Genomic DNA, 26,374 nt, shown 5'->3' with positions numbered 1-26,374 from the left:
CTGAAATTATCTCCTGGTATGTCCACTGAGAGCCTCTTAGTCAAAAATCATGACATCCGCTTCGATGGAACCAGAAAAACATGTTCCAGGAGCAAATGACATTAAATTTCTAAAGAAGCTGGCAAAATGTGACTCATTTAATTCTGAGTGTATTCTTAACTGGAGTGCTTCATTTGAAGGATAACAACACTTAGTTGATTGGCATGGTAGAAGAACCGAGGTGCTCCATGGAAGAAATTTTCCAGATACTGGAAAAAATGCTCAAATATCAATACCTTGGTATTTTAACTATTTTTGGAAAATATTTTTTTCTGAACTATTTCATGATTCCCTGACATCTTTATAGATGGAGAACAATTTGATCTCCTCAGCAGTCTCAGGGTCACTATTACAAATACAGGAAAAATCTAAATATCTGTTAAAATTATTCAGTTATCTCGTTAGCCTGACGACACGTATATTACTGTCCCAACTTTTAGAGGAAGGTAGAAGAACGGAGGCTCAGAGAGGTCAGGTTGTACCTGATTGTATTTTAGCTCAGGACTGTCTGGCTCTAAAACCTATGTTCACTCCTCTATTCTAGTCATGCTTCTTCCTAGTACTAAGAAATAAAAATGTGGAACAGGAAACAACAACTCAAACTGAGTGCTTCTTTGTGGCCAGCATACAGCAATTCAACCTGAGATTTTCTTTGGAGCTTGAGCCAGACCTCTTCTGTCTATTTTTTGAGTAGGGTGACCCATTGGGAAGGATGGGAATATTTCTTTTCCTGTCCAGGCAGGGGAAACCAAAATCTATGTTTCTAAGGGTTGGGGCTCCGTTGTGATGAGACATCAAATTCTTCTTGACTGTCATTAAATACAAATAAAAGAAAATATTTTGTTTAAGGGTTCCCCTCTTCAAGGGTCCACAGAGAGAAAGCAGAAGGTTAGAGGCAGGGACAGGGACTGGGGTGTTATGGGCAGCTATGAACGATGGCAGTGCTGGCCTGGGGACTTGTGTTCGTCAGCTCTGGCTGCCATAACAGAATACCACAGACAAGGTGGCTTAAACAATGGAAATTTATTTTCTCACGGTTCTGGAGGCTGGAATTCCAAGGTCAGGTGCCAGCACCGGCAGGTTCTAGTTCAGCCTCTCTCCTTGGCTTGCAGATGGCCGCCATCTCCCTGTGTCTTCACATGGCTCTTTCTCCGTGTGTGAGCATTCCTGGAGTCTCTTTCTCTTCTTTTGAAGTCACTAGTCCTTTTGGATTAGGAGCCCATTGTTATTACTTCATTTAACCGTAGTTACCTTCTTAAAGACCTTATCTACTAGTCACATTGAGGGTTAGGGCTTCAGCGTATGGATTGGGGGGCAAGGGGGACCCAATTTAGTCCATAGCAGAACTGCTCTAGGAAGTCTGGGACTCCAGTGAAAGAAGGGTCGCATAGTCTTTCTCCAGCACAGAAAGTGTTAGGGCCAATAGGGCCACCATGAAGGGTAAGGTTCAAATGGCCAGCAGTTGTCAGAGATGAAAGAAGCATAGTCAACAGTGAATCCAGGCATTCCTTGAAATAGCTAGCTCTCAACTGAATGAATAGGTGCAACCCCCATGGCACTCAATAGCCTGGGCTTTGGATCGGTGGGTCCTAGAGCTGATCGCCCTCTGAGTCCCTGTGTGCCAGACCATTCAGCCACCTTGGCCAGATGCTTCTTTGCAGGACCCCAAAGAAATTATGGTAGAGAAGACTTTCTGTACCTATACCTTGGAACCATATGACACACTATACTACATCTTCAGCTGGGGAAAGGGGGAGTGGCTTTCCAGAGGTTGTATTTCTAGTAACTTTAACATATAGAATATTGTCACAAATGTAGAAGTTAGTGAAAATCTGAGAGTATACTGGAACATTGTAGTACTTTCAGGGGCTACTGAGGTGTGTGGAACCAATTACCTCTAAAATATATGTCCATAAATGACTGTCATTTGAAAGATCTGCTAGAAACTGTTACTGCATCCTCCTGCTTCTGTTATGTTGCCTTGTTCTACACAAAATTGCTCCCATTAAATTCAGAGATAGTTCACCTTTTTGTGGAGTAAAGCAGGTGGATTTAAGTACTGGAAAATTTTTTCATTCAGGTTTTTTAATGTAACATTGGGCACTGAATTGCAACATTTACTAGAAGCTTGATCTAGTTTTTCTTTAACCATTTAGAAGTTAGTCAAAATTTTCTCTTTGAAAACTACGTTTTAAGTCATACATGTTTTAAAGTACGTTTTGTAATAGCTGTTTGGGTTGAGGATGTATCGTATTTGCATATATACCACTCTACCATCAATTCATTTCACACACTGGTCAATCATAAGTAAATATGTCCGCCAAACTCGAGGGGGGCGTGGAGGGGGGAGGCGTTAGGTAAGTCTAAACTCTTTCTTCTGATTGCATATCACCTCTGTTGAACTGGAATGGGCTCAGACTTTAGTGTCTAACATTGAACCATTGTCTCCAATGTCTGTTTTTTTTTTCTTTGAAAATCTCTGAAGCTTTTTGTATAAAAAATTGCTTATTTTCCTAAGACTATTTCACAGAAGTTATATAAAAAATTGGAATAGAGAGAATCTAGCGCTGTAAAAGTGAATGAAAGTGATACACACACCATTTTTATGGTAGTAGCTCTCACCACATAATTTTCTTGCCAGATTCAACAACACGTCCCTTTTCTCTGTGAAACCCATTGACAGTCATTGTTGCTGTGCCAATTTCTCCTCAATGGTCATGAGCCTCTCCCTTGTTGGCCCCTGTTACACGTCAGTCCTCCCCTTCCAGCTAGTTCTGCCGCACCTAGAATGAGCTGTTTGCCCCCACCCCAAACTTAGTGAAGCTAATTGTATTAGATTTAAGATTAAACAGTCTAATTAAATAGAACATAAAATGATGAAAAACAAGTGCAGAAAGGAAGAGTGTGGCTGCCACGAAAACTAAGTCTAATGCTTTGCAATCACTCAGTAAAAGCTCGTCACTAAAAGTAATTGCTGCCAATTAATTGCAGACAAGTCAACTGAAGGAGAAGAGTCACAAAAATCTGGAAAGATTCTGCACTCAGATGCTTTCACAACTATCTTTGTGATCTCACTTCACTTTAAAGAAATAAAAACCTGGAAATCACAAGTGATGTGTTAAAGGGAGCTCTAAGTGAGAAAGACGACATTGAACTCCAAGTAAAGGACGCGTCTTCAGAGTGAGTCTTGGCCTTACATTCGTTCACTGGTGAAGATCATCCATTTGCATGGTTTTAGTTCAAATGTCTAGAACAGGCTTGTGTCATTTCACCTTACTCTTCTTTAACCAACATTTCCATCAAGTGCATGTGCCAATCACACCAGCTAGGAGTGATCCTGCTGTACAAAACAGACACATATTGTTTAATCAGGATGGATAGTTTTTGTGTTAGAGGATAGGAATAAAATTCAAAATGATATTGCTAATGTGGAATTTTTGCCTAAAATTTAATAAGGTTGCAAAAGATAATTGTGTAATTTCAGGATAAGAAAAACTGACCTCCTGTCACTGCATGTGACAATTTGCCAGGGAAATGGGACCCTGGATAAAGGATGAGTTATGAGCAAAGAGGATCAAAAGTGCATGTAGCTTTGGGGAACAGGGAGGTTTCATCAGTGGGGTAGATCGTATGGGCTGTAGCTGAGATAACACATAGATTATTCTGTAGGAAATGGGAAGTCATAAGAGACTTCCAGAGTGAATTTACGACAGGGCAGATTTCAGTTCAACTTTAGGTTGCATGTATCACCCAGGAAAAGTGTTGGAGAATGCGCGTGGGCTTTCTTATGAGGCGCTAAATAATTAAAGCAAATCCAGGTCAGAATTTCTTAACCCGGAACTGGCCCCGTGGCCAAGTGGTTAAGTTCACACACTCTGCTTCGGCGGCCCAGGGTTTCGCTGGTTCGAATCCTGGGCGAGGACATGGCACCGCTCATTAGGCCATGTTGAGGCAGCATCTCACATACCACAACTAGAAGGACCCACAACTGAAAAATTATACAACTAGGTATTGGGGGGATTTGGGGAGAAAAAGCAGGAAAAAAAAGATTGGCAACAGTTGTTAGCTCAGGTGCCAATCTTTAAAGAAAAAAAAGAATTTCTTAACCCATTTCTGTGCTGTGGATTCCTTTTGGCAAACCCTTCTCAAAGTAATGTTCTTAAATGCATAAAGTAAAATACATAACGTTTCAAAGAAGACAAATCATATGTAAAAATAGTTATGAAAATAATGAAAAAACCACACATTTTTGACACAGTAGTCCGTACGTTTCATTACAAATACATGAATGAGCAAGATCTAATAGCGGGTCTCTTCGCTGAGCACAGTGAGGATTTCGAGAGATCGGCTAAGAAAATAGGAGTAACTTCAGTTAGTGACAAAGTGCCGGGTACAGCAGCTGCTTCTATGGTTTGCTGCTTACTTTCATCAGTGAAGGAAGTGAAAAAGAAGGTACAATTTTATTTTTTTCCCTACCAAGTTCATGGATTTTCTGAGTTCCATGCTTGAATAGAAGACATTCAGGCTCATATGATTCTATGATATGTCATGAAGTTTTGAGTGACAGTGACTAATTAGAAGCAATCAGAAGATCCAATGATATAGAGAGGGTGACTAAGATATATTTTTCCGTGAGGTTTTCAGAGCATTTCAGGAGAGAGGATTTATGAGAGGTCTTTTTTTCCCTGAACCATACATTTCTAAAAGGTTGAAAATTTTACAATAAGCATGCATTATTAAAAGAAGAAAAATAATATGAAAAATAAAATTCAAAAAAATCTTGCATTTTGTAATAGAAAATAAAAGAAGGAAAGAAAAGACAAAAGACACAACCTGTCTCTCCGTCAATAGGAAAATGCTAACTATAGTGGTTCCCACCTCTAGAACACTGAATATGTTTGATAAGATTCTATTTTTGTAGGCTTAAAAAACAAAACTTTAATGATGCATACATATTCATTGAGCTCTGCATTCGAGAAGTTTGTTCTTCATTGTATGTAGGTTATACTTCAATAAAAAAAGTTAAACACAAACAATCAAACCCTGAGGGGGAAAAATAATGAGAGAAGAGTAACAAGGATGGCAGGAGGTCTGGGAATTGGTGTCACATATGAAACGACAGGAAGAACTAGAGAAATTTAATTAGAAGGGGAGAAGAATTAGGGGTTATAGGGTAGTTTATGGAAATAATTGAAAGGTTGTCCTGCAAAATAAGTTGAAAAAATTAAAAGCAAAGGGCCAGGCAAACATTGCAACTCAAGGATGCAAGGTAAGGATGACAATTTATGCTAAGTTGGTTTTCTCCCAAAGTAATCAATCGTTCAGTGGAATTATGCGAGGGAAGACTAGAAGCTAGGAGTCACAGGTTTCTGATGGTCCCCTTAGATGGAGAGCATCACTAAGCTCCTTTCTAGTTTTTGCAGTCTCGGAGTCTTTGGTGATTGGTGTGGACTGCTAGAACATTAAGATTATTTAGAGCTCTATTTCTTGAAAAGCCCAAGTGTACTGTCTGTATCTGAACCTCAGATTCATCTGTGTGAAAGAGCATTCTAGTAACACACTCTCTGACTCCCAAACTTGGAAGAAAGTCAACAATAGATGTCTAGCTTTTACAAGCCTTGCACACAGCAATCTCTAAACAAATATGTGCGAAAGATTGAATATGAAATAAGTCTCTAAAATCTGAAGAAATTCAATGAACAGTTTTGTAGTCATCATCTTGGGTTCGGGAATTGCCAAATAGTTGCACATAAAATTTTAATAATTAATAAAAATCCAGTATTACAATCAGCACATCATAAAGTGAATTGTAATTGAAGACTGAAAAGTTTGCTCCAATTTTAGCATCAGCAATGAATTCCCAAATACATAGAGTGTACATCCAATTATTTGATGTAGTGCTTAGGTTGGTTTGACTGACGTGAGCTATTTATCATTGGTTATATTGTATGAGACCCAGGATAAGTATATGCATTAAATACTTGGTCAAACCTTGAATTTATTATCTCCTAAGGTTGAAAAACTGGTTCAAGTTTTTGATGATTTGATTATAGGTCTAGGCATAATTGTGATTTATTTGGGCTAGACATTGATAGAAAACAATATAAAAATTTGAAATTCTACTAATGTTAGTATTATTTCCTTATCCATTCATCTCCTTAAGTGATAACTTAGTATTATTTCAGTAGTAGTACTTTGTTGTTAGTGCCCTGGAGTCAACCCCTAGTGACCTAGAGACCATGCTGATTCTTTCTACACCATTCTCTCACCTTCTATGAAACAATGCTCCACTGTAGGGTTTTCATGGCCAGTTTTTTCAGAAGTGGATGGCCAGGTCCTTCTTCTTAGTCTGTGTTAGACTGGAAGCTCCACTGAAACCCATCCACCACGGGTAACCCTGCGCATATTTGAAATACCAGTGGCATAGCTTTCAGCATCACAGCAACGTGCAACCACCACAGTATGACAACTGACAGATGGGTGGTGTAGTTCCCTGACCTCCAAACGAACTGGGGCTACAGTGGTGAGACCTCCGGATCATAACCACTAGACCACCAGGGCACCACTAAGCAGTGCACTTAGACTATATCAAATGCACATCGAAGAGTAATGTCACAATGCCAAGATTCAGAATGACTCAGATGTAAAACCATCAGGGATTTGGGCAAGATGAAAAGACAAGACTTTTGATGCGACCTGATGTAGCTGAGTAACTCACAAAGTCACAAGTCAGTTTCTGACTATAAAAGAGACATCTGATCACATTGTCATGCTCCATGTTTAATGGAGTGTTGCAAGGACTTTGACACAAACCGTTACCCACCACTTACTTATTCAAGACAGAAACCTACTGGAAAATTGAGTGAAATTATCCATACTTTAACAGCTTTGAGCAGATTGCATTATGATCAAAATTTCTAAAGCACACCCTTCTGAAGACGTAGATATTAAATATTATTGAGTTCTGTTATAGTAATCTTCATGTTGTACAAGATTGTTTCTGTCCTCAGAATATGAAGTAACATTGTGTAATTGTGGGAGAATTTAATACCTACAGTTGGATCTGTGCTTTGTCAGTAGCTGTGCTATTTGGAAGGACACTGTTAACCCAGAAAGCTGGTTAATTTTCTTTTCTCAACAGTCCTGTTTTATTTCCAAATTTCCAGCACTTGTTCTTAATTTGGATTCCTTGGACAGAGTTACATGGTAAACCAAGCATGAGCTGTCTTGTGTTTTAGGCTAATTGAAAGAAAGTTTTTCAAATAAGACACAACAACTCGGAAACTCAGTGAATAGTTCAGGTACTTATTTTTTCAGTCAGTTGTTAACATTATATGGGAATGTGCTTTGCCCATGGCTATTTGTGCCACTGAAAATAAACTAGAGCTATGTTTAAAATTGTCTTTTTAGGCCCTGTGAGGTCATAATGACCAATTAAAATGGAAGAAATCACCAACAAATATTAGTGGGAAATTAAAAAAAAATTAAATGTTTTCCAAAGACTCTTTTAGCCAAAAGAATTACATAAAAGGCTTACTGACAAATGTCTTATATTTGTTGTTATCCTTTAATTAATGAATATAATATATAACAACAGATTTCAATAAAGCTTTCCTGTTTTTCTTATTAAATATTTCAAACTTGCACATTTTTATTTGCTTTAAAGTATTCCTGAAGAACAGTTTTTCAAAAATGAGCCAATTTAATAGCTAAGAACTGCTCATGATCTAAAGTTTAATCACTAATATCATGATCTCTGTCCCAGAACAATCCTTTGATTCTAGTTTCTTTATCAGTTGAAAGTCTGGCACACATCGTAAGATAAAATTAATTTTTTCATAATACAATCTAGTGGCATCAAGATGGGGCCTAAGGTTAATCATATCAGTCAAATACCCAACTTGAGAAAAATTCCACTGGAAAGCTCTTCAAATATCAGCAATGACATTTGAAGTAATTGCAAAGCTCAAGCACCAATTTAAATGAAAGGCTACCCCCCTCTGCTATGTTCTCTTTTCACTAGTGGAATATTATGATGTTAAAAGCATCAAAGTAGTATAAGGTGAATTAATAATGTGGTATTTTATTGATTGCCTATATATTCATTGGAGAATTCTATTTTCAGCCTAGAGATTTTATGTAAAGACCATTTTGAAACACACAGTGGCAAAGTACTGAAAGCTATTGCTTTAAAAAAGAATGTTACTTAAAGGGCAGTAAATTCTGAAGGGCCCTCAGGTTTTGTTTGAGCCGTATATTCTGCTTCTAAAATTATAGTCATAACAAAATTCCTCAGACAATGCCACCTAATGAGCCTTCAAATGGTCATTAAAGCCATATTGTGACTTCGTTATCAATCCAGGGGATTAAAAATAGACAACTATCTCGTACTCAATATATTTTAGTGGACTAAATGGGAATGAATAGGAAGAAACTAATTGAAATACGACACACCGGCAACAAGTTAGGACTTTTCATATGAAACAACTTGATAGGTGTTTAATAGAGGTGACATTTTACAAAGCCATGGCAAAATAAACTATTTTTATATTTTTAATATGTTAATAGGCTCTGGTTGGGATTGTGTAGAATTTTGTGCATTGACTAATGAGACCAGGATGAATATAAAGAAAAGGCTAGAACAGACGATCCCAGTTGCAGAAATTGTACAACAAATTAGGTGGAAAGAAACGTGAGATGCATTTCTTTAAGGCTGTTGTTGTGCGGAATGTGCTGGGTAAATATATACCTGTCACCATAGCTGTATCTTACATTCCGATCGTAACTGGAGGCTGGGAAAACATCCTCTTAAATTAAGGTTTGCCGGCTGGACTCACCTTATTCTTGGTTCTTGATTGGTTTTCAGTTCCAAGTGTTGAAATGCTAATATGGGGACTATACTTTTATATTACAAATATTTGTTTTGTTTCCTCACTATGAAAGGAGTATATGCTGAGAATACAATAGCTTAAAAACAGAGGAAGGCAAAAAGAAAATTCAGTGCAACCATAAACCTACCACCAGGGGTTTCATCTTGCTGCAAGTCATTATTTTATACAAAATTATACAATTATTTTATATGAAATAATTCTTTTAAGAGTGTATTTTGATTTCAGTTGACTAAAAAAGTGTTGCCTCTCTAGGACTTTACTGGGGGCAGTGAAGGGACTTCAATACAGGAGTTGGCATCCTGCTTCTTCACCCCTCTCGCCAAGGTGACCAGCTGTGTGACGAATCTTCTAGAAACTCCCGGGCTGACCCTAGAAGGGTGTTTGTTTCATATCAGGAACACTTGTGCCTCAGTTAAGATGCTCTCAAGTGCAAGTGATAATGCCTGACTAAGAGAAGTGTAGACAAAGAGGATGTCTTTTTCCTCACATAACGAGAAGGCCAGTCCCCTCTAGTGGGATGTCTTTAGGTCTCTGGGGTCACTTCTCTTTCAGTCTTCTCCCGATTGTCTTAAAATGGCAGATGCTAAAACATCATGCACACAGCCCTATCTAAAGGCAGGAAGACAATGTGGTGTCGGGGCAGGGTGTTCCTGGGTTGGGACAGCACCCCACCTCCTTACAGGGCTCTTTTTATTGGGGAGGAATATCTTTCCAGGAAGGTCCCCAGGGGACATCTCCTTAATTGGTCAGAATGAGCTAGTGTGCCTGGTCCTAAACCAGTCACTGGCTGAGTGAAAAAGCATTAGCACGATTGGCTTAAATTACTTAGATCACTTTTCCTTCATGCCTTGGGGATGGGAGAGGGGCCAACTTGGGTTTCTGTAAACTGAGGATAAAAGGGCAAGGGGATGTCTATAGAAAATGGATAGCACCTGCCACAGCTTTTCCTTTCAGCTCAGCAAATGGCGATCAGAATCTTGTCACGGTTCTTGTCCCCATCACTTTCCCTAACCGTAAACCTCACATTTCTCTTTCCGGTTTGATTTTTCTTTAACAAATTACAAAGACCTTCTGAAACTTAAAACAATAAAACTACCTTATCTGATTTTTTTCATGGCTCCACATTTTATACTGTCCTATTTACTATTTTAAAAAACGAAAAAAAGAATGAGTGAATGCAAGGCCAAATGGAACTTCTAGTTTCAGAAAGGATTTAAGGTATTTTACAAATCCATATGTATTTAATAAAATAAACAAAAAATTAAAATGACAGACAATGGAAACTTAAAGGTTGAAAAGCAAAGTACTGTCAGAAATAAAAACTGTAAGGTCAGAACACAAAAGGTAGGCCATAGATTCCTGTCTATTTACTTGCAGTGTGCCATAAATTTTGCTCTAAATTTCTCTGAAATCAGTGCATAGAGGATTGTCCTATTAGTTATTAGATACATAGTACACAAATGTAAATAATTAATAGCTTGATATTGAGATTGGTAAGATTTCTCCTATGAATTCTCGCTGAGAGCACACTGTGTATAATGAATTTCATCCTTGGGAACATTGTTAGAAAGACCATTATTGTAAATCTCCTAATATTAGAGTTACAACAACTGCCAAACGCTGATCCTTCCAAAAGAGAAACAATGAGACCAGCACAGGTGTCCACTGGGACCACCCCTGGCAACCATGACCCATGGCCGACCTTCCAGTATCAGTGGGTGCCGTCACTTGAAAGGAAACATGTCTAGTCAGTTCTTTCGGCTGATCCCACAATAGATATTTCAACTCTTTAGAATTCTCTTTAAATTCTCTCACTCTTCACCCACCTTGTCATTTTTGGCAAATAGCCTCATCTCTAACTTCGAGTGTAAAACTAAAATTACTTGGCAGAAACTCCTTCCACATGCATTCCTCTTCCTTTTTCATTGCCCTATTCATCCTTTCTTGCATCTTTCTCTCCTGTCACAACATGAATGGGCCTTAGGTCCCCCTTCACTACTGTCACTTCTTTAAAGAAACTTGGCTAAGAGGAGAAGGACAGGCTTTGCTATGCTTGTCATCTTCAATTCCTCACCTCTCTTTCTCTGCTCCCTCTTTCATCTCATGGTTTTTGCCTCTAACTCTCCGCAGAAAATACAGGAAAGCCCACCCTCATAGCTCAGGGGCCACTTTTTAAGCCTCAACCCTCAGGGTCCCTCTCTGTCACTTAATATTCTTGGTTACTCCTTCTTTAGAACGCATCCACTCTTTGTCTTCTGTAACTCCACACCCTCTGCTTGGCTTCTTTCTTCCCTGATCATGTCTTCTGGTTTTTCTCCCTTGGATTTCTTCTGCCTGCCCCTTGTGTGTGGTGTTGAACAGTAAGGGGAAATCCTGTCTGGTGGTCAGAGCCCAGACTGAGTCCAGATCTCGTGGGTTTGGTTCCTCACTGGGCCATTTACTATCTGTGTTACCTTGGGCAGAATACTTCACCTATCTGGGCCTCAGTTTCTTCGACTGTAACAAAGATGATAGCGATGTATTCATCTCATATGCTTGTTGTGAGGATTAAGCAAATTAAAATACATGAAGCACACAGAGCTCTAGGTAGCTATTAATTTGAGAACAAAACAAAAACTGAGTTTCCCTTCTTAATTCTGTTTTCTTTATTGCTAGTCTTTCTAGTTGAACTAATTTTCTCCAGTGGCTTCTATCAACCATATGCTGATACACTGGGCCACCTCACTCCAGCCCACACCCCCTCCTGAGCAATAGAGTCAAGGTGACGAATGGACATCTTCACTCACCTCAGACTCAGTCATCCAAAATGAACTCATCACCTCCCTCACCAGAACTGTCACTCTTCTTTTATTTTCTTTCTTGGCAAAAGGTGTCCAAACGCGCAAGCTGGGATCCTGGGAGTAATTTTTCATTTTCTCTCTTCCTCGCGTCCAATTAGTCATCAAGTCCTGTGAAATTCACTGACATGATAGCTCTTGTATTTCTCGACTTCCCTCCATTCCTTTGGCTCCTCCCTAAATCGAGAGACTCATTAAATCATGCTTGGATTACTGGATCAGATTCTCATTAGTCTTCTGGCCCACGATCTTATTCCCCTGTAGTTTACTATCCGTGGAGCTACTGGAGGGATTTGACTTGACTGAAGAGCTGATCAGGTTACTTCTCTTTTTAAAGTGATTCATGGATTCCTGATAGTCTTCAGGATAAAGTCCAAAGCCTTCAGCAAGGCACAGCTGATCCTTCATAACCTGCATCCTCCTGCTCCTACGGCTTCAGTTTTTGACACTTCTTTGCTTGAAATGTGCAGTTCAACCACATTGATGTACATATGGAATCAATAGGTTCTAATCCCACTGAATTTTTATCAAGAGAATGTTTTCTCTAGCTGATACAGTAAACCAAGTTATTGCTTGTCTAAGTGTTTACGTAGCACAGTTGAACTGTTTACGGTTTATTTTGCATTTTTTGTTTAATTGAAATAATCTCATTAGGAAAATTGTCTTGTAAATTAATAATACTTGATATTTGATTTATTAATCAGACATTTCTGTATCAGAGAACTTAATACATTATTTCACAAAATTAAAATTTCTAATTCAATTTTCTTCCACTGTGAGGTTTACATTGTACCTGGCATTTCTACCAAGTCTGTTTTTTTCTTGATAAAATTTTGGAGATTAAAATTTTACCATGTCTCAGTTTAGCCCTTAAGTTTTTGTTTTCTTCTTATAATTTTCAATATTATTTATTATGAATTGGATGAAAAACTTATTCCATGTATCTTCATTTAGTTCGGGGACTATAATAAACAATTCTCTCAGATATTCCAAGATCGTCCAGATCCAGAATGATCAGACGATCTGTTGGGTTGATAATCAATTTCTTTTGTATACATCCTACCATTTTGTCCACCACATGCTTACAGTCCACATTTCGGCAGAACACAGAGCAAGCAACAGGGCTAACATGGCAGCCTCAAAATATCAAAATAATGTGGTCAAAATGGTGGATTGGAATGGGAGGGTACAAATTGTCCTTTTTCTGTATTTGCTGTTCCACAGATGTGTCATGTTCCTGCTGTCACAGGTGGTTCTCTCTCGGGAATGCCTCTGGGCTAACAGGATTCACTCAATTGTGAGTGAACAAAACCAAATTCAAATAATCCTAAGAAAAAAGTACATTTATTTGCTCCTGTGAGAGCTTTTCTCAGCATCTGTGGAGAAAATCTTAAGATGTTTATGATTGGCCCAGCTTGGGTCATGTGCTCCTGTGTCCAGGAGGATGGGGCATTGTGACGGACATTTCTTGTGTTACCCTCTCACCTCTGTGGGAGAGGGCAGGAGGTGGGAGGGATGGCTGGAGGGGGTGGTAGAGCAGCTCTCCAAGCAAGGAAAGGTGCTGTCTCCAGAAAGAGAAGACCGGATGCTGGAGGTACAGCAATGCTTTGCTGCACCTTCTGTTTGCCTCTCCTATTTGCTCCCAAAACATGTTACACATTTTCTCATAGCTTCTATAACAAAATATTGTAATTCTTTTTAAATCTGAACATCTCTCCCACTGGGTGGGACCCTCTTTAAAGTGGGGAAAATTTCTAGTTTGCTTTTGTGCCCCCCTGTTTACTTGATGCTCGACAAAGAGCAAGTGATAAATAATATCTGTGAAGAGAGTGAATGAAATAGGGATAGTTTGGGAATTCCCTGTTTCATATTAGTTCATATCTGACCGATGAAACGCTGTTCTTAATCAACCAACTCCACTTTGGAGAGTTTTTTCAACTCAGACTCAGCTGGCCCATTTGCATTTAATTTTAAAGATTACCACTGATGCTGAAATGACGTAAGATAACAGGAAGAAAAATTAAAAGCTAAAGAAAAGCCCCACTTTTGGTAATTTTTGAGCCTTCAACAGAAAGTAACCAAAAACCATACTGCAATGAAGAGAACAGAATGGCAATTATTTTTCTTTCCAGTCGCTTGAGATATTATGAGCCATGGGAACACAATCTTTTTGAAAGATAGCCTAGTAAAATGTTAAATTTGGAGAATGAATGGGGATAAGTTATCACCAGGGTTGATAAAATGCAATGACTATCAGCCATTTTAGACAGAGATAACATTTTTGCAACCATTTTAAGTCATTTCCACACATAAGGTGAAGCTGCCTATGGAAATCATGGACAAAGAAATAAACCTGCCACTGCACAAGATTTACAACACTGCCAGGCTATGAACTCAAAGGTCACTCCTGAATTAAGTTACCTTTGTATGACTTTCTGTTCTGGGTGTGAAAATACACAGGATGGTGAAATCCATTAAACTCCAGCTGACAGCAAGAGGGGTTCGTTGATTCAAGAGTGGGAGAAGGTTTGCTTTTCTACAAAAACCTCGTGGGAATTCAACGGGCAGAGTTTGGTTCTCAGAGCCAAATAGAGCATTAAAATAGAAGGCGGCTGTGGGAATAAAACCAGGGACTAGAACCTCTGCCTAAAAATAGTCATTGCCTGAACAGGCTGTGTGGTAGCCAAGGAGAAACCACATTTGTCACAGTGCATGAGGACTTTGTGATAATTACATGGTGACAGGAACTGGCAAACCACTCCCAGAGAGACTCAAGATAAACACAACGTAATGGCAGCTGGTGCCACTGGCACAGGTAGCAAATGAGTTACCAGTCAAAGCTGGTGTGGTGTTGCCGTGAGGCTGAAGGCTGCATAGAGGGGAGTCAGAGTCCCTCATCCCCGGGAGGAATTCAGTGTTCCTTGAAGCCAGAGCTTTGGTAATAGCAGGAATACTCCAGTTTCTCCCCAAAGTGGAATGAGATGATGCTGCCTCCACAGTTTAATGTTTTAAGAGACGTGTTTAACTAGTAGGTTACTAAATAAGGGACTCAAGAGGCTCCTGTTGTCACTGCTAAGAAGACTGATCCAGAATGGGAGGCCCCAATCCTCCCTTTCTCATGGGCAGACCTCGTTCTCCACAGGGTGCCACTGACCCCAGGCAATGGCAAATGGCAGTGCTCATTCACATGTGTTCTGGGGAGCAGCTTGACACTGACTCCTCAGGAAAAAAAGAACAAGAGCCAAAACAACCATCAAAAACCCCTCTTGTGACCAGCATTTTCCAGGAAGAGGGTGGGATTTTCAGCTGGAGAGGATGGAAGGGATGTGCATGGGGGTGCTGGATCAACCTGAAAACAGGAGGACCAGATTAGGACGGAAGGCTCGTCTGGGGACATCTTCTTGTGAAGATCCAAGTCTCCATGTGCAGTCCCCTTTTGTCGTAAAAGGAAAAGTTCAAGTGAGGCAGAACTTCAAGCTTATTACCTAGCCAAATTGAGACTGCCTTCAGGAACCAGTCTTGGGTGTGCACCATGGTCCTGGGCAGGCCTTTTGGAGGCAAGGCGGCAGGCGACAGGGAGATAGTGCAGATCCACATCCTGGAAGGAGACCAAGGAGATGTAGAAGAGGAAATTAGTCTGGTTATTAGATATTTTGTAAGTTAGCTAAGCCTACATTTAGAGTAAACTTTCTATGCAGGTATTCCTTTCACCTAGTGGACTTAGTTGTATTGGAGAAAGTAGAAGAAATAAGAAGAATAAAGCAGAGTCTCTGCTATTTTCTGCTGTCTGAGTTGCTCCGTTGGGAAGATCTCTTCCTCCCACCAGTCTTCTGAGGCTGTCCCATGGTCACAGGCCTGGTCGGCATCCCCCACCTGCTCTGGATCCCTTCTCTCCTACTTTGTGAAAGACCTCATCTGAGCCATATCCAGCAACTTTACCACCTCTGGGCTCCTCTGCATTCTTCTGCTCAACATTCGGAGAAGCTTAATCATCTCTCACTTGCAAAATTCTCTGCATGGCTCTATTTTCCTTTTCAACTATGGCTTAGATGTTGCTGACAATTCCTCTCCTGACAATTGTCTTTGTATGCGTGTGTGTGTGGCCATGGTGCTGGTGGTGGTGGTGGTGCATTTTGAAATCTCAGAGATAATCCTTGACTTTCTGCTCATTGTAAAGATGTTGACCACATAGAAGCACATGCATCCTTCATCTTCCGACATCAGGTCCACTCCATATCCATTGTTGGCAATACTCGGTATTAGTTATCAGCCATTTTATTGATTTATTTTAGATTTATCATTCATTTTAATTTTTATCAATCAGATGGAAGAAAATAGTTGTTTCATTGCTGTTTTCATATGTATTTACCTGATAGTTCGTAAGCATATTTTTATAGGCTTGTTATTATTTGCATTTTTTTCTGTGAATTGCCTTTTCATATTCCTTGTCTATTTTTTGTATTGAGTTCTCTTCCTTTTTTTATTGACTTAAAGCAACTCTCTACATATTATGGATATTAACTCTTTGTGTTTTTCATATACATGTATTTCCAGCTATCTTTTGCTGGGTAGCAAACTACCCTCAATCTTAGAGGCTTAAATCAACAAGGTGTTATTATCTCATATGATTCTGTGAGTTGACTGGGCTCAGCTGTGAGGTTTTCTTGCTTAGTGTCTTTCATGTAGGCACAGCCAAATAGCAACTGGGACTGGAGTCACCTAAGGCTTGGCTGGGCTGGTCATCTAAGAGGGCTCCCTCACATGGTAGCAGTTGGGTTATCTGTCCCCGAGAGCTCTCCTGGGGGCTCAGTTGGGGCTGTTAGCTGGAGTGTCTACACATGGGTTGACCATGTTGTTTGGGCTCTCGCAGTGTGGTGGCTTATTGCTAAATGCAAGTGTTCCAAGAGACAGGATGTAGAACAGCCAGTCTCTTAAATCCTGGTCATGGAAGGTGCCACAGCATGTCTTCCGCTGTAATCTATTGTTCAAAGAAGTCAGAGAGCCCACCCAGTTTCATGAAAGCAGATAGGAACAATACAAAAAAATTGTGACCCTCTTTTATCCACTACAGTCCACTCTCTTAGTACAACTATTTACATATTTCTTACGTTCAAAATTCACACTGACCCCTGTCATTTCCTAACACTCCCCTTCCCACCTAAAGTTGCATTCATACCATGCTAGCTTCAAGTTCAAGGTTTAGGGTTTTATCATCTAAATCAGGCCCAGGTGTGCAAGAGGCTCCTTGGGTGTGGGCCCTCTCTATTTGAATACCCGTGAACTAAAGTGACAAGTTGTCTACCCACACACACTAGACATACAATGTTGGACAGCCATAGAAAAACCACAAGTGACATTCCCAGTCAAGAGTGAGCAAAATGGGAGGCACATGGCAGTCATTTGTCCATAGCAATTATGAAATCCAGCTGGGCACATATTGCCAGTTCTTTGAATTGTTCTGTTTCCTGGGAATGATTCTCCATGGTTTTTGGCTTTGAGCCTTGGTTTCTTGTTTCCTTCTTCAAGCCATTTTTCTTTTTCCATAAAGTATAGACTGTTCACATCTGAATGTTTCCTCTACCTTCTTTCTGCCCATTGTAATTTGGGGAGGGGGTTAGCCAAAGGCCCATTCCATTTTGTATTATTCCCAACTCCCTCAGTCCAAGCTGATATAATTCTTTTAAAAACTTCAGAGATTCCTTGTGTATCACATTATAATATAGTTCATTAGGCAAAAGCCATACTCACATTTTTCCAATATAGGCTCTTTATTTGAGCCAAGAGTCAGTGTGCTGTGGGACAACACCCTTAAAATCTCAAAAGCCTGTTTACTTAGTTGGAAAGGACTTTGAGGCATGCACTTAAGATTCTTACAATACCTATTGTTTAAAAGAGAAGATCTAAGATTAATGACCTTAGATTATGCGAGGTCCTCCTAGGAATATGCATAGGACAGTCTGAGGGCTCATCAAAAGGCTGTATAGCCACACTGTTAAAGTCATTACCTCAAGGCCATGCTTTACTGATAGTGCTCTGAATTTAATATTTGTCCCAGAGCCATTTCTTATTTTTTTGAGTTTTTGCTATCTGGAGCACCTCAAAATGAGAAATAGTTTAATTTTCTATCTCAGCAAGTATTGTCTTCAATTTGCTTTTTTGAAATTCAACTTGAAAACTGAAGTTTTTTTTAAATAGCTCAGCTCTCTATCTTTTTCATACATGACAGAAAAAATAGTTGGCACATTCAAAATTCTGACTAGAAATATGCTTAGTTAAATGTATCGGTGCATTAGATGTCGTTTCTGTTTCCTACAACACCGCTGGTGACGGTGTTATCAAACTTCCTGCTTCTATACCTTTTCTCCTACCTCCAATTGAATTGTTTCCACTCTCTTCAAGCCTTTACCAACAGGCTCGTCAAGGTTCGTCTACCTTTCTCTAAAATTTTCCTTTAAACTCTTTTATCTTGTCTACCATTGGGTCCCAAAGCCAGTGTCACATATTTTAGAATGCTATGGAAGCACCCTACCTATATTACCAAATTATGTTCCAGTTATCTATTCTTGCTTTGAGAAAAACACGCTAAAATTTAACACGTTTAAGACCACAAGTTACTATTATCTTTCACAATTCTGCGGGCCACCTGGGCTCAGCTGGGCAGCAATCACTTAGGATGACTGTGGTCAGTGTCTGGGATTGGGATTATCTGAAGACTTGGCTGGGCTGGATATCCGGGATGGCATAATCCCATGGTTGTCTGTTGATATTGGCTGTGAACTCTTTTAGGGCTGTTGGCTAAGGGATCTATAAGTGGCTTCTCCATGTGACTTGGATTCTCACAGCATACTAAAATACAGGAAGTAGAAGCTGCCATTCTTTTAGAAATTGGCTAGCCTCACTTCCAGAGTATTCTATTTTTCAAAGTGGTAACAGAACCCACCTAGATTCAAGCGAAGGCATTATAGAATTTACATTTCAATGAGAGAAGTGTAATGAATTGTGGTCATCTTTAATCTGCCACATATGTTCATAATACTTAATTTCAGACCATGCATTGCAACCTTTGCTTTTTTGAATGGCTTCAGGATTTTGTGTTTTGCACAGGAAGCCATCTCATACTCTGAGATTCTAAAGAAAAAGACTCCTGTAACTTTCACTGCTACATGGATTCTATTTTTTCACTCCTTACTTCTTTAATCCATTTGAAATTTATTTTTGTGTATGGTTGGAGGTAGAAATCCAACTTTAGTTTTTGCCAAATAAGTAGTGAATTATCCAATACCACTTGCAACCAATCAATTTTTAAAATGTTTTGCATACAGAAGTCAGTTTCTCATTCATCTATTCTGTTCCATTGACTTCTTAGTCCTGTGCAAGTAATACATTGTTTTAACTTACATTAAATTATATTTTGCATTATGTTATATTATATTATATTATTATATTATATATTATTATATATATTATATATATTATTATATAATATACATTATATATATAACATATTACATATATATTATACATTACATTATATTTAGTTGATTTTAAATAAATCTCTCCTTTCCAGTGGTCTTTATCAAAAGCTATTCTTCCAGATAAATTTTAGAATTAGTTGTCAAAATTTGTAAGAAGAAAATGATAAAAAAATTTAAAAATTGTGATTATTAGATTTACATTGAATTTTATAAATTAATTTATGAAGAAAATTGCTTTTACATTTTTTTCTTTGTTTGCTTTGGTGATATTTTATTTGGCAATTGTTTCCTCTCTGGTCTTAAGTTAACGAAATTTTCTTCTATTTTGTTTTTTGAATAATTTTCTTCCCTCATCTCTCTTCACTTTTTTCTTTTAGAATGCCTCTTAGCTATCTGGTAAACTAATGGATTTATCATGTTTGTCTTTAAATCTTTCTCAAAAATAATTACACAATTTTTATGTGTTTTGGAAGAGTCACTGAGTTTCCTGTCCTTCTGTTTATTTATTTCACTCATCTGTGTTTGTCTGCTTCTGAGATCATTTAAAATCTTTTAATTTCTTGGGACGTTGATAGACTTTTTCTTGTAGTAGTCTGTTTAAAGTAGTTGCATTTGATTTATCTTTCCAAATCTAAGAATAATAACTGTACTTATTTTGAAGTGTTTTGTTGCTTTTTAACTAACATTGCTTCTGGAATTATTTGGAACGTATGTGATAGACAAACCGTTCCTGTTCTTGATATTTAAGAATCTATTGGAAATCAATATGAAGAAGACAAAATTTCAGAGGCAAAATAGGCAAAGACGTGAATAGGCAAATCATCCCAGAAGAAACACACAGAGCTAAGAAATCAACATAGGAAGGAATGCCCAAGTCAAATGAGGAATTTAGGCAAATCTAAACAATGAAACATCTTTTTTCATATAGGTGGGCAAAAATGACAGCACGAACACCAGATACAGTGAGGGTGTGTGTGATCAGGCTGGTCTCTGCGCAGCTGGTGGCAATGTGTATTTTAGCACCAGTTTTTCAGAGGACTATTTGACAATATCAGTATATAAAATGTAATGCCCTTTAACTCATTAATCCCACTTCTAGGATTTTATCTCAAAGAAATAATCTGATGAGTTCCAAAACAGATATGCACAGGATTATGTAATGTCAACCTGCTAGTTGCAAGAAAGAACGAAAGAGAGAGAAAGAAAGAGAGAGAGAAAGAACTTAAAACCCAATAATAGGGATTTGGTTAAATACATTTTAGTCTATCAATAAAAAAAAGATGAAATAAAGCAACATATATTTACCTGGAAAGGTGTGTATAATATTTTGTAACAGAATCCTGGTGATAATCCCCTTTTAAAAATATATACATATATGAATAAGAAATGTGGATTTCTATAAAACATACTGATTATGGTGGTTATTTCTGAGAGTTGAGATTAAGGAGGAACTTTTACTTCCTATTTTAAGCTCTTCTATTTTATGTTGTTTGATATATTTGTCAATAAACGTTTGTTATTTTATAGTCAGTAAAGTAATAATCTATTTCTGTTAAACACAATACGTACTTACTGCAAAAATATTCAGGAAGTACCTGTGGTATAAAGTGAAAAATGACCCATAATTCTCAACACTGGCATATCCTGTCTTTACAGCTTTGCGCTTGCCTCATTTATTCTGATGCATACACACAGGCACACACAGATCTATTTACTAGAAGGACACATACCAAACACACCCCCACCCACACACACTGACTTTTTTTTTAACCTGGATTTTTCTTAGGAGTATTCCCTGTACAGCTTTCCATGTTGGTAAAAGCATATTTGTATCTCTATAAACACAACACATCATCATCGTCCTGATATTTCATTGTATATCATAACTATTACACTCCTTTATTTGTGCACTTCTTATCTTCTTCTGTTGTACCCTGGTTGCCTGTGTTAGTCTCCTTGCCTCAGTGCAAGTCAACTTGCCTTATTCATCCCTGTCTCCTCCCCACGCCCTGAGTGCAGCGTCTGACACATAATGGATTTCTCACATTTCTTGTTGAGTGAATGAGTGAATGAGCAAATGAATGAGTGACTCAATCAATCAAAGGCCATTTCAACCAACACACTGAGCCTCAGTCATCATGTGCCTTTGGGAAGATCATACATTTCTCTGCGGTTAGTTGTCCATCTGGAAACTGAGAGTAATAAATGCCACATCACAGGAAGTTTAAAAGGATGAAAGAGATGATATTTATAAAATACTTAACTTCTTTAGAAGGAAAATCCCCGCCAAGCCCAATGTGTATACTATTATCATTGATTCTCCCAAACCCATCAATCACACACAGGATTCTCTGGCTCACGTTTTCTCTCAGCAGCTGTGTTTCTAACAGTCTTTCCGTTCAAGTATTCCAGGAAGTTTGGATGAATACTATTCTGTGTGAACGTCACACCTTCTTTAAAATCGCAGAGTGTTCTGCACTAATTAAAAAGGTGACATTTTTTAATCTTCCCAACATCTCACTGAGATAGGGGAGGCAAGCTATTATTACTCTAATTTTGCAGTTAGGGAAACAGACACAGAGACACTCCTCACTCAGCAGTAGATGGAAGATGATAATGAGGCAGAACTTGAATTTGAATCTTTCAGTTTCCATCTTTAAGCTGATGAGCTCACAATAAAACCACACCTTAGAATGAAACTAACTTTTTCTAGTCTGTGGGAAAAGAAACTTTTTTCTTTTTCCCAAAACGATATTAAGTTTTCGAAATAAAATATTGACTATGAAGCTGTTCTGACAGTAATTTGCATCAATGAAATTGCCAGATTATACTGCCCTTTATAGAAAGCATGTGGTGGAAGGTGAAGAGGACTGGCCATTCCCTTACTTCAGTGTTTCTAGCTTGGAGTGAAATCTCAAAACAAATATGGTGCTTGTGTTTCATATATGAGACTGAGACATACGTGTTTGACATGCCAAAATGGGAGCACTCTTCTACTACATTGGCAAATAATTTTGCCTTCTTTTTCTCAGTGATTAAAACAAATTGCCTGTTAAAAATAGACTAATGAAGTACGGCTGATTTCTCTATTAGTTATACAAATATTTATTGAGTACCCATGATGTGCCAGACCCTCTGGATGCTGGAGCTACTGAGGTGAACAAGAAAAGCAAGGTCCCCTTTCTCCCAGAACCCACATTGCAGTAGGAGTGACAGTGAGCGAATAGCCAATAGGATAATTAAAAGCAATCGAAAATTCGTATAGTGACAAGTACCACGAAGAAAATAAAGCAGAGAAAAAGTTTGGAGAGAGATGCAGGAAATGGCAGAATAAAGAGTCTGGGAATGGCTCGCCAAAGAGGGGCTGTTGGAGTAGAGACCTGAATCTTAGAGCCACCATTAAGACCCTGGGAAGAATATTAGGAGCAGAGGGAACAAGAAACAGAAGGGCCCCATTTTCCCTGCCTGAAGGGCTTGTCTTTTCTTTCTGCATCTTTCAAGGTCAGCCCCATGGGCCATTAGCCTTCTGTTGGGCTCTTTTGGCAAGTCTTGTCAATTACTGAATGCAGTAACAGGCTGTGCGCTGCTCTGCCCTGGGAGCTCCTCAGGGCAGGGCTTGGAGCACGTTCCCTGTGTCCGTGGCACCTAGCCGAGAGCCTGCCACAGAAGCTGCTCGATAAAGCTTCATACAGTACTCAGAATACAGACTCATATTTTTTGGCTTGAGTCTTGTACATCCTTGCTGACTCTGAAACCGCTACGTGCCCATAAAAGGCTTGATAAGAGATTAGCTGTCTGGCTGTTGGAATTGAGCATTCCGATGCTTCCATAGTTCTTCTTATCTTGTTTTATTTGCCCAGTGTCTGTTTGGCACCAAGTCGAGGACAGGACACAGGCAACACCTTACCAAAACAATGATTTCTTCCTGAAACGTCACTGATTTCTGCAACACGCTCTTGGCACCATGTGGGGACATTTCATCCCTGGGAGGTAGATAAATTATGTTTTATGCTCTCAGGACACATCCCTCCCTTTCTGGGTCTCAGACACCTCAAAAAATATGAGAACTAAACCACAGTTGTCTCTTTTTGCACCAAACACCAGTTGCTGAACCACAAAGCCAGCCAGTTCTCTTGGAAGGCTGTTTCTAATTTCTGCATCTCCCTTTACCATCCTGGTTTTGTTTGGAGAGTAAAGAAAGTTTCTAAATATTTGGAACCCCGGGGTTCTTTGTGGCATTCTTGGGTCTTCTCTCCTTTCACTGAAACAAAACAACCCACAACTGTTTTCATGTCTAACCTTTCTGTTTTACATATATGCAGTAGGATGGGACATAGTTCAACGATTCGGTCCTCTCCCAGCTTGTCACATTCTTTCTGATGTGAAAGGTTTAGAACTGCCACAAGAAACATTCATTTGGAAAACTGAGTCACCCAGATGTGTTATCTCAAAACGTGGGAAAAGGTGCTGGCCTCATGTTCTAGTTAGACGAGGTGCAATCAGGAGCTCACCCGTCTGCCTCCTACGTCCCTAATGAGGGATTCCTGGTAAACCATAATTAAATCATGGCTTTGAGGCACTACCGTGTGACTCTCACAAATGGGCCCACTCTTTTTGTCAAAGTCATATCCAAACAACTTTTTGATCCCACCTGCAAACCACACCTGTTTTGCTCTGGCTGGGCAGCGTGCTGAGTGTTGTGGAGCCTTTTCTCCTTGTGCCACCCCCACCCTGTACCGGGAACACATACACCTGTTGCCCTAGCCCATGTCCCCTGGCTTTGATCTTTAGGCACTGTGGAAACCGCCGGCTGTGACAGAGTTTTGGTTAGGCCTCACTGCCTTGGAATGTAAGTCTCGAGGGTTCTGCCCTTGGAAATTTGATAATGAGGTAGTACACGTTCCAGGAGGGCAGGCTGGCATGTCGCGATGTTTCAAAGATGCTATTCCAAAACTCCATGCTTCTAGGGAACTTGCCAGTGGTCATGAGCAGCCCATAACTCTAGAGGTCAAAGAATCTTCCAGTGGATAGTGTGAACTCATTCCCACACCCAGAATCATTACTCTCTGGATACAGTTGCATTTTGCAAAGACAGTCGCTGTGCTGTTCCTCCCCTCAGGGTTCTGAATCAGTAGGCTTACCTCCCTCTTTGCAAGCAGGTGGGAAATCTATATAAAAGTGAGGCTTCAGGCAATGTAAGGGACGAGGAATATTTTTGCAAAAAGAAAAATAACACAGTTGATCCTTACTTAAATTGAATCTCTCGCAGCATATAAGGTGAAAGCTTTTTCAAAAGGGCCACCTAAAATGTAAGAGTCGTTTGCCAAAAGCCACATCTGACTCAAATAAGCAATCTGTTGCACATAGCCGGTGCATGTAAAACAAAATCCAAACGCAAGTATGCATGCTTTTATGTTCTTCAATGACAGCAATCCGTATCTTATTTGTGTATATCTTTGATGTCTATTATGTTATGTCGTCTGAAGTGATTGCATTGCTTTTATTTAATAAAAATTTTTAAAGTTGTTTTAAGTCTCTGAATGGAAAGACATACACACGAAAAGCTGAGTTCTTATTTGCTGCATCTCAGCTTTTATGTTGGAAGCAGCTTATGTTGAAGTTCTTAGTCTAAACAATTTACAGTTTTCCGGATTAAGATCATGTGGGAGAAAGATGAAAATCTTAAAAGCAACATTACACAAATGCTCCTGCTACTCGTGGGTAAATTAGACATTTGTGGCCTTAACTGCCGGGTACGATGGGAATTTTCTGAAGTGGGTAGAAGGCGAGAATGTTTGGGAGAGTTACTGGAGGCAGGAAGATTAAATCTATCCCCAAACCAAAATGTCACACAGGCAAACACACCCCTGCACTAAAGCAAGGAGCGAGCACACAGCTTTTGAGTTGTTTGGGGGAAAACACACTCGTTTACTGTCCATCCGCTGATAGGAATGGTCGGAAGGGCCTGGGCTGCTGACCGTGCAGTTCCCCGTGAATCTCACTATTATTTCAGGTTTCTATCTTTTCCTCTTTGGTAGGAAGATATTAAAAATAAGTCTCTGGCAAAAAGTACAGAAAAACACAGAGTCTCTGAAACTGCAACTGGTACAAATTCCTGGCCAACAACCTGAATTTCTGGTGCTTGTCGTCAATGAGTGGTTTGCAGAATTTACTCTCCTAAAGGATAAGAAAACATTGGACTGTTCTAGAACATTTCAGGAATATCTTAGATGACTAGAAATGTACAAACTCTTAAGAGGTGACTGCCGGTTCGGTGCTGGAAGAAGTCCATATGAACTTGGAGAACCAGGGATTTCTCACACATAGAAAAGTTACCCTTTGCTACGCAGAAACAGTTTTTTTTTTTTTAGGACAATTATAGTTTACATATTTATTTCTGGTAGGATTTACAGGTTATACTATCCTGGTGCCTTAGCTCAAAAAGCTAATTATTTTGTTTTCTCGTTTTCTACATATCATATCTGTCTGGCATGTGTTCATTTCCACAGTAAGATAAGTTAACAGCTAAGAATAAAAAGGTAGATCTCACTCATTTGGGGTATGGAAGACCAAAAAGAAACACAGTGAAATTTTTCCCCCACCAAAACATTTCATAGGTCAGAGATTTATTTGGGGGCGTGGGTGGGTGGGAACATAAAGACACCTGCAGAATTCAAATACTTTAATTTGCTAAGGATTAATTCAAATCAAGGTAGTAAAAGGTGAAAGATTTATGTGATCTGAAAAGAAACCAGAGTATAAAGGGTTAAAAAAAAAGTAGTAGTTCTTGCTTAATGCAGCAAATAAGAGATATATTTATTTGTTATTTTGCTTTCTGTTATGCCCATACTTATCTAAAAACCTTCATCCCTTACCTTCAGCATTTCCTAACAGCTCTCACTCTTCAGTCTTACTGCTCCAATCCTTTTCTTTTTTCCTACCACCATCCAGCATGCTTTTGTTACAAACCAAATCTGATTATGTTCTGCTTTTTAAAGGAGAAAATCTTCACTGACTCCCCTATGGCCTTCAGGAATGTCCAAAATGCTTGGCTCTGCAAACCCCGCTGTGCGGCCTCCCACCCTTCCCTCCTGAGGGTTCTGACCGAGAAGATCTATTCTTCCACAGTATC

The 26,374-nt window shown here is 39.2% G+C and overlaps 2 long non-coding RNA genes across 3 annotated transcripts in view; one reads left to right on the top strand and one right to left on the bottom strand.

Moving 5' to 3' along the window:
* Window positions 1–26,374, top strand: part of LOC139046578 (uncharacterized) — a 96,661-nt gene that overhangs the window by 53,279 nt on the left and 17,008 nt on the right. The window lies entirely within an intron of this gene.
* On the bottom strand, window positions 817–26,222 carry LOC139046577 (uncharacterized). 2 transcript variants are annotated; one of them, XR_011506728.1, is made up of 3 exons: window positions 26,118–26,222; window positions 15,253–15,365; window positions 817–1,242 (listed from the first exon to the last, which is right to left on the bottom strand). It is a non-coding gene; the product is annotated as an uncharacterized lncRNA (long non-coding RNA). The 2 variants fall into 2 exon arrangements; XR_011506729.1 differs by lacking the exons at window positions 15,253–15,365; window positions 26,118–26,222 and adding exons at window positions 3,237–3,379; window positions 14,189–15,243.

Source organism: Equus asinus, chromosome 11 (genome assembly GCF_041296235.1).
Source record: "Equus asinus isolate D_3611 breed Donkey chromosome 11, EquAss-T2T_v2, whole genome shotgun sequence".
NCBI classification, from domain to species: domain Eukaryota; kingdom Metazoa; phylum Chordata; class Mammalia; order Perissodactyla; family Equidae; genus Equus; species Equus asinus.
Note: the sequence above shows the minus strand (reverse complement) of the source record. Positions and strands in the feature narration are given on the sequence as shown.